The following is a 9,209-nucleotide window of genomic DNA, read 5'->3' as shown; positions in this document are numbered from 1 at the left end:
CCCCCCCCGGGACCTCCTGCCCTGGGGTCTCTCCCCCACTGGGCCCCAGGAAGTTTCTAACGAGCTTAATTCCCTGTTGAGTCAACACCATGGTCCAGCACCCCCAGCCCCAAAGAGCCCCGGACCCCCCCATGCCAGGATGGCCCGTCCGTTTCTGCTGCGGTGAAGAAATTGCCCCTTCCCACCTCTCTGCCTGTCTCCCTCTGTGCCTCAGTTTCCCCACCAGCCCTGCCCAGAAGACCAATACGGGCTGGAGAAAGGGGGGTGGGAGTGAAAAATGAGAGGTCCCACAGCACCCATGTCCCCTCCCTCACTAGCCGGGTGCTTCGTTAGGCTCAACGTGCCCTCGGGACCCCACTCCTGGCACAGGACAGGATGTCCCCCGGCACCGGCGTGTCCCCATGGATGCTCCGGAGGTAATCCATCTTCTGGAAAAGCGCAGTGCTAACTCCGGCAGCTGACCCTTCCCGTAAGCACTCGTTAATTAATGCCAAATCGCCGCACGATTACAGGACGTGGAAATCAAATGACTTCATTGTGATTAAGGTTTATTGCTGCCGGGGAGCGACAGGACGAAGAATCATTTGCCGCTTATTGGAAAGGGCCGTGGGGAGCATTCGCCAGTGCTGTGCTGGCGTGATGGAGCCGCCCATGCCGGCACCAAGGGACCTGCCAGGCATCCGTCGCCTTCGTCCCAAGGCCGTCGTCGCCCAGCTGGGGAGGTGGGACATCAGGGTCACCGGTGGCATGGATGGGACAGTGATGCCGGTGCCGTGGATGGGACGGCAATGCCGGCTCTGCTGGAAACATCCCCATGGGACAAGGTGGTCTCCATCCCCAGGGGATGTGGGGACATCGAGCACCCTCATGGTGATGAAGTGCCCATGTTTTGTGGCTGGGGGGGACCTCAGGCACGTCCCCATCACCTCCGCAGCATGGAGGATGGTGGGGTTTTTTGTGGCAATCACCAAAAATCACTCCCTGGGACCTGGCACTTCCCGGGTGGGGTGCACCAGGCAGAGAGCGGTGATGGGTGACACTGTGGGGGGCGGAGGCCATCCCTTCCCCAGTGAGGGGACAGGAAACCCTCAGCCCTGTCTGCTCTCATTAAATGCCTTTTCATCCTACTTTGATCTCCCTCCTGCGCCCCGGGGTCAGCGCAGGCGATGACGATGACGGCACCCAGGACTGGCACTGGTGGTGGTGGTGTGTGTGTGGGACACCCTTCTCTGAAACCGGTGCCCCCCGCCGCAACCCTCTCAAGCTCAACGAATCGTGCCTGAAAAGCCGGGAACTGGTCAGGTTAGGGGAAGAAAAAGGATACTGGGCTTTACAGTAACGCGCACTATAGAGCCACTGTTTCGGCAGTGACCCCCTGGGTCAGAGGTGAAGGGTTTCCCAGGAGTGTCTTTGAAGAGAGCCATCTTTGATGAGAAAAGAGCCTCTATACAGATGTCTCATAATTACCATGAGAATGTGGAGCACATGGCTGCCGCGCCAGCCCCAAAGGGAGCTTTAATGGAATGTCATTAAAACGCCCGGTTCAGGAGGTTTCTCTTCCCCCCTGCTTTGCCCCACTTTAACCTCTTTCATGCTCAAATCCTGCCCCCACCTCCTTGATGCGACTTGTTGCATCGATGCCGGGCATCCCAGCATCCACCTGAACCCCCTTGGGTTTGGGTACCCCGGTGCCGCACGGGGATGCTCAGGGTTCGAAGGCATTTGTTTGGGTCGAAGGAGTCAAATTCCTCCAGCCCAGGGGAGGTTTTGTGTGGGATGAGGAGGGATGCGCCCAGGCAGGACAGGACTGGCATCTCCATCCCCAGCAGAAGCCGTCCGAGTGCCTCCCAGAGGGGATTGATTTATTTTTGAATCAAATCTCTCTAAACCCAGCCCGGGGTGGTGCACAGGGGCAGCCCTGCCTGCAATGAGGCCAAAAGCTTCCCTTCTCCCTTGCCATGGGCACCGCAGGCATCACCCATCAGCACTACAAATCTTGGGGAGCTGGGCTGCACCGGGGCCAGGCAGCAAACACTGACCCCAGCCCAGGTTTCCTCCCAAAAATTCAATTAAAGCCTCTCTGTGATGCTCTGGGTCCCCGGAGGGTGACTGGGCTCCTCCGTCCCCTGCCCTTGGCTGACCCCCTCCACGTGATAAACCGCCACTAATAAAACCAGTGGCGGGGCTAATATATCTGTAATCCACCTTTGATACATGGGGGACCCAGTGTCAAGGGCAGCGGCAGCCCCAGCGCAGCGCGTGAGGTTAATCTCCGTGAAATCGTCCCTTCAGCCCGGCTTTTATCCGCGTGTCAAGACGTCGGGGCAGGGAGGGTGAACGCGGCTGGGGGCACCACTCAGTACAGCCAGGGCAGCACGCACTGAGACGTCCATCCCCGCTCCTGGAAGATTTTACTCCCTTTTACCCTTAACTCTGGTCGTCGGCGCATCTCTCTGGTGTCTCTCCAGGCCGCAGCGAGCCAGCGATGTCCCCCCCGGTCAGGGAAATCTTTGGATGCAGCGACATCAACACACACATCTGAAACGGGACCCAAAAAACCAAACCTGTGTAAAGAGTGCCGATGGGAAAAATCTGAGCTGAGCAGTGAAACCTGAGCCTGGAGGTGGTCAGGGGCTTCATTTCAATGGTTGTGGGTTTTATTTAGGTCAAGCAGACGAGGCAAAAAGTGTTTTAAAGCTGAAAATGCCATTTTTTATCATTTCATATACCCCCACCATGGCTTGGCAGGGAGACACTAGGCTGTTCCCCTCCACCGTGTGGTGGGGAGATGGGGATGAACAGTGAAAGAGATGGAGGAGAATAGAGAGAGGTGGAGAGAGGGAGGGAGGGACGGGTGGATCTGAGGAAGGATGGACAGACAATACAGCATCCCTGGAAAACCAGGACATTTCAGGCTTGAGGGCGCCTGTGCAGCCCCCCAGGACCCTGTTCAGCTTGGATATGGGTGAGATTTCTCACTGGAAACATATTTCAAGTTCTCCCCAGATAAAAACCATCAGACCCACTTGCTTTGGCCCTCCCGGTCCTGGTACCATGGGCTCAGGCATTCGGGTCCCTCCCGGGCCATGGTACCCGGCCGTGGTCACGCCGATGCAGCCGCAGCTGATGGAGCCCAGAAAGGAGACGTGTGGCGGGGGCGAGACCCTGGGGTGCGCAGGGATGCAGAGTCCTGCATCTTCTGTACGCGGGGCCAGCTGGGAAACCATTTCTAAGGGGAAAAAAAGAAAGTGATATTAAAAAAAAGAGTGGTGTCTTGGCTGAAGAAACATCCCCATTAGACACCCCGCAGCAGCGTGGCTCCCGGCCCCCTTCCATTGTCAGAGAAAGGTCAGCCCCTGACTAGTTAGTTATCATTAGCTAAGGCCAATTTAATCACGGTGATTGTGTATAAATCACTGCGGACAGACAGGGCACTTTCCTCCCTCCCCGCCTCCCTGGCTCAAAGGTTGACAAATCTCCCGGCCGTCTCCCCCCCATCCAGCTCCGTTGGCTGCCCGGGGCTTTCGGCCACTTTGCCAAATATTAAAGGACGTCGTAAATCACTGGGGCACTGCCCATCCATCAGCCTGTCAGCCTGAAGATCAGGGTCACGGGTATGAAAGATCAAGGGCCGAGCGGGAATGGCAGTGGGGCAGGGGTGGGGTGGACGGGCAACGTCGGAGGCCGGGAGGTAGCGCGGACGGGGGGATGCAGGGATGAGCCGGGATGGATGGAGCCACCTGAAAACAGCTCCCTTGCACCCAGGTCCTGCTTGCAGTGACTTTTCCCACCTCCCTTGTATACCAGCAACCCGATGTGGCACATGGGAATCAAAGCCGGGGTTAGAAACTGGTGTCTGGCAGGGAAAAAGAGAGCTCCTACCCATCCCGAGGCTGCCTGGACCGTGCCGGCAGGATGCTCAGGGCTCAAGGGATGCTTGGGACTCAGGGATCTGCTTTCATCCACAACACCCCTAACAATGCCTCTTGCCCCGCTGCAGGGGTTGGTTTCCGCACCCTGCCAAGTCAGTGACCGCAGCCAGCTGCCCCCACCGCCAGCACAGCTGAGGGAAACTGAGGCACGGAGAAAACCTCCCCACCCTGGCAGCAGCCACACAAAGCGGGACGGCGCCAGCAACCAGCATCCCCCATCCACAGGGACCAGGATGCGGCCCAGAAGGATGAAGCTGGACAAGGCATCCAACTTTCTCTCGCCTCCCTCCCTCCCCACCTTCCTTTTCATCCCTTTTTATTTCCCCCCTCTTTTCTTGCCTTTTTTTTTTTTTATTTCAATCTAATTGAAGGGGGGGGGTGGAAGATAAGAGCTGCCAGGGCTAATTACACCTCATTATTCCAAAGGATCTCTCACGCCTCACTTCTCCTCAAATGCCGGCAAAAGCGAGGGGGAGGGGGATGGCTATTAAGGGAAAAGCCTTGGTGGAAAACAAAGTTGGTTAATTCACACGGCGCGGCCCCTCAGTGGCTGTGTGGGGGCTCCCCTTCGCCTCCTGGGGCGCCATGTCTGGCTTGTCCCCACCGTGGGGCCGCTGCTGGTGGGGCCGAGCAGAGCTTGGGGGTCCCTGGGGTGGATGGAGACCACCCTGGGGTGATGGGGCTGGTTTGGGGTCCTCTGAAGGCATCAAGGCCATGACCTTGGGTGTCCCCATGTCCTTAGGCATCCCCACGTCCCTGGGTGTCCCCACCTGGAGATGGTTGGCTTTGGCAGGTGGGCTTTGCACCAGGTGCCAAGGATGTCACCACCTCACCCCATGTCTCCATTTCCCCTGCTCTGTGCATGGGTAAAATTCCCCGTAACCGCTGAAAGACCCTGCAAAAAATCATGCACAGCCCCAGGAGCCAGGATCCTGGCTGGGGTTGCAGCCTCCCCATGATTCAGAGGGAGGGTTTTAAACCCCAAATTTTTGGGGGGACCTGTTAGAGCAGGATGGATACAGGGGCTGATTTTTTTTAAGCATTCCCCTCTCCAGCCAGAAATTTCCCTGCCTATTTTCCAGCTCTTAACTTGCTTCCCATGAGCACTTTGGGGAGAAAACCCACCTGCTCCAAGCCCCAGCACCCCAAAAAAAGAGAAGGGGAAGCTTTGGCCCCTGGCAGACACGAGGATGGGAGCATCCCTCCCAGTATCGACGACGGGGCAAGAGCACAGCTGATGCTGACCTTTCCCTCTTGCATTAGGAATAGTTACGGCAGTGACTGTTTTCCACAGACACACATCAAAGGTCTGGACCAGCATCGCTGCAGCCTCTTCCACAAACCCAGTTTGCTTTCTCTGCACCATAAAATCCTACTTTTACTACCTCTAAAATGCATTTCCTCCATAAAACCACACACTGCAAATTTGCTCAGCTCTCCAGGACAGTTACTTATTTATATTAAAAAGGAGGGATTTGATCATAAAGCAAGAAATTTCCCATTTGGCTTTGCCAGTGAAGGCTTCAGCCCTGTCTGCACGAAGTAAACCACAAATCTTTCCATGAGGCTGAGGATGGTCCTAAAAAGTTTTTGTACATGGGATAATTAATAGTGGTAATATCTGAAGGATGAAGCTGAGAGTTGTTAAACTCAATTGATGGAGAGAAATAGGGGTTTTATGAGGCATTTTGGGAATACTGTCCCTCGGCAGCTCCCAGCCGCGTCTGTAGTGCAGGCGTTTCGGCAGGGAGAGGTTGAGACCTTCCTCTGCCCACATGCACAGCCGGATCCAGGAGACGGAGAGATAACTCCATCCCTGAGTGCCCATCAGGTACCACATCCACTGAGGGACATTAAAACAGCGATTGATAACATCCCTGTTTTCCATTGCTGAATCCTTACCCCGTTTCTCCCATCGGTTGCATTTTCTCTCACCTCCCCATGCAATTTTGGTGGTCCCTGCTCAGCCTTTCTAGCCAGGTATCTTGTCCCGTGGGAGACATGAGGATAATTCAGATAATTCAGGGAATTTAGATAATTGCAGCTGCAAACCCGCTTTCTCATTCTCCTGTTTTGTGCCCCAAAAGTCCTGACACCTTTTATTTAAATCCAGGAGGGCTAAATCAATTTCTTTCTTCTGTTTAAAAATCAAAAAGTAACCTTTAGCAAAAGCCAGAGAAGTTGATTATAGGAAATCTATAAAATTTCTATAAAATAAGGCCAGGAATACATCACTTCCTTGGGCTTGGAGGGATGAACTCTGAATTTACAAAGAGGAGCGGTGGCTTAGAGCAGGCTGTTAGAGGATGCCACCAGCTTTCAGTCATGGCTCTTACCAGGTATTTCAAGATAAAAAGAGATGAAAAAAAAAAATATATTTATCTGGAGCTTGCACATCACCCTGAATAGCCACTGAGCTGCAGGACTGTTGATTCACCCTTATTTTTCTAAGCGCAAAAGCAGGGAGAAGGGGAAAAAGGAATTAAGCCTGATAATCCTCCCCAGCAATGGGAACGAGTCCTTTCCCCCACAACAGAAAAGCCCCCAAACGAGCAGCTCCCTTCTTCGCTCTCCCCATAAGTGCCTGCCGATGCCGACGGATTTTTCCCAGAGAAATGATATGTTGGTAAGAAATTATTTCAAACCCACCTTGCTGGACTGTAACCTTTCCCCTTTAAGCCAGTGCAGAGCGAGGAACCCTTGTCAGATCCAGCAAGCACCGAGCAGGAAAACGAATGAACAAGTAAGCGAATGAAAAAGGAAAGATTACCATCAATATTGCGTCGGTCTGAAGTTCATTAATTTGTGGTTTAAAAGGCTCAGAGGAGTGTTAAACAAATCTCATCTATGCCGTGTTGCCGACACCTTTGTGCTTCTAATACTGCGGCAGAGAGCTGCTTTTATCCCAAGGAATTTGTTTTTCTTCTGTGTTGCTCCAGCACAAGCCAAAAGCAAATGTTGATTAAGCAAATGCAGGGATGCCTTTTAAAAAAAAAAACAAACCTAAATTAAATCACTCTTATCACTTTTGGATTCCAAACTTATTTCTAAAAACATAAATGGTTTGGCTTGAACATTTTGTTAGTTTTTTCCCCAAACCCAGGGATGGGTAGTGCTCATAAAGCTGGCTTTTATGCCTTTATAGCTCACCATGTCTAGCAGCAGCTGAAGTTTTGCAGGCTGCACGTTCCCCGCTCGCTCCCAGCTCCCTCCGCCGCTCCCAGCCTTTAACTTTTCCCTTTGCAATAGTTAACAGCATTTTCTGCAAATATTGAGGCCACTTTGCCTATTCCTCGAAGGAAAAAAGCAGCGAGTTCTCCAGCCCGGCGTGCCTGTGCAGCTATCTTGGAAAAGAACAGAAAAAAATACTTGCAGATTAATACTATTAAGTAGGATTTAAAAAAAATAAAAGCAATTGAGGTTGGATAATGCCTTCCCTAACAAACCAGCTCTATTCTCCAGCGCCTGGCAGGTCCTTGTGTGCCCAGGGGTATTTAGCATGTCTTTAATGAAGCTGAAAGCTTTGTACTGAAATTGTACTTTAGGACTCTCCACGCTGTGTGCACTCATTGCCACCTGAGGAACAAGCAGTGGTGTAAAACCCACGGCAATTGGCTTCGTAGGCAATGTAAACGGCCACACAGGGTGCAAATCAGTGCAGCAGAAGGATAAAAACTGTGAAAAAGAGCCTTCAGCCAGCCCAGAATGGGCATGGGTTTTGGGCGAGCTCCTCTGCCGTGCTTGGGTCTCTTATCCGGCTCAAATCCGGCATAAATTCACCCTCCATGACCTGCTGCTGCGTGTCCTCCACCAGTGGGAATGGGGGACCGGGGGGGGATAGAAAGGGGATGGAGGTGGATTTAGTGGATCCAATATGCTCACCAAGCAGACAAGGTGATTTTTCCTAATAGGAACATGCTTACTAAATTTTCAAGTATCTTTAAAAAAGCATTTATTTTCCCTCCATTAAATAGCTGAGGCTTTAGCTGAGGCTTTTATAATTTGTTAGAAAAGCTTTTATAATTTGTTAGAAAAGCTGAGACTTTTATAACTGCTGCTTAAACTTCCCCAAACCCTATGCGAACAATGGATCAGTATTGCTGCAAATAAATTTGGTTTAAAACACCAGAAAGCTTCTGGATATAATCAGTGTAAAGGACATTTCAAGTCAGTATTTTTTGCTATGATATCTCTGGAATAAGGATCTTCTGTGCCCACAGTGTTTGCATCATCCTTATGAGCTACAAGCCGTTGAACATTCAATCCCACCGCCCCATTTGCTAAACACCAGGTTTAATTCAGGTCCCTGAGAAGGCGACACAAAAAAGGCTTTTGGCAAAAGAAAAAAAAAAAAAATTGGAAGTTGAGGGAGGGTCTTTGAGGGGCGTAAAACAGCTCCTGGGAATGGCAAGTGAGGGATGTTATCGGAGGGAAATCGTCCCCGGAAAGTGCAAGGATCTGCCGAGGGGGAGACAGAGGGAAGCGAGGGAACAGGATTCCCTGGGAAAGATGGGTCCTCTCCCGGGAAAAACAGCCAAGAGACCAAAAGCAGAGGAATTAAAAATGCACATGGCAGCATCAGAGGATGTTGAACATATTTTGCAATACTTTCTTGGGGGGAATGAAGATATATTCATGGCCACCCCAAAATAAAACCCCTGTATGTCCCTTCATGGTGATTTGGGACTCAATTATTTGTTTCATTTTAGAAGGCGACTTCCCAAATATTTTCAGTGGCAAAAGCTCCAGCCAGCAAAGTCAGCCCAAATTCAAACTTTCCAAGGGTTTGGGGAACTTCTTCTCTGCCCCCAAGCAGTCCTAAGGAAGACTCACTTCCCTCGCTCTGTGAAAACAATGCTCGTTTTGATGCCAGCTCAATATTTCCTTCTGAAATCCCATTTTTCAAGCCTTCATTCCATTTTCTTGACAGCATTTGTTTTGTGGTCATCGGACAATATATTTACCGTGCTTTCTTATCGTTCATTTTCTGGCAGACCTGATTGCATTAAAAATCTCTCACAAAGGCAAAACCAAGCAGATGATTAATTCGAATCCAACACAACCTATTTGGGGGTGTTTCTTTTACAAGATCCCTTGGCCCAGAGCAGCTGTTGCACAGCAAAGCTGGTTGAAATGCAGTCGGAAAGCCTTCAGCATGGCTAAGGACACTATATAGCTCTATAAAATCTAATTTATTTAATTAATTTATTCCCCCCTCTGTAGAAATGAAAAACCAACAGGGTCTAACCTCAAGGTTGGCAATAGCGGGGAATGGGA

The 9,209-nt window shown here is 51.4% G+C and overlaps 1 long non-coding RNA gene across 2 annotated transcripts in view; it reads right to left on the bottom strand.

Annotated features, from left to right (window-relative positions):
• Positions 1 to 531: 531 nt before the first annotated feature.
• Positions 532 to 9,209, bottom strand: part of LOC115346279 — a 22,031-nt gene continuing 13,353 nt past the window's right edge. For both annotated transcript variants that reach the window (XR_003925090.2, XR_003925093.2), the window contains 4 exons: positions 7,083 to 7,272; positions 6,703 to 6,914; positions 3,027 to 3,229; positions 532 to 2,538 (listed from right to left, as the gene is read on the bottom strand). This is a non-coding gene — a long non-coding RNA (uncharacterized LOC115346279). The remainder of the gene's footprint in view (positions 2,539 to 3,026; positions 3,230 to 6,702; positions 6,915 to 7,082; positions 7,273 to 9,209) is intronic.

This window comes from Aquila chrysaetos, chromosome 9, assembly GCF_900496995.4.
Source record: "Aquila chrysaetos chrysaetos chromosome 9, bAquChr1.4, whole genome shotgun sequence".
NCBI lineage: Eukaryota > Metazoa > Chordata > Aves > Accipitriformes > Accipitridae > Aquila > Aquila chrysaetos.
The sequence above is the reverse complement of the archived record's forward strand: the minus strand, read 5'-3'. Positions and strand labels throughout refer to the sequence as shown.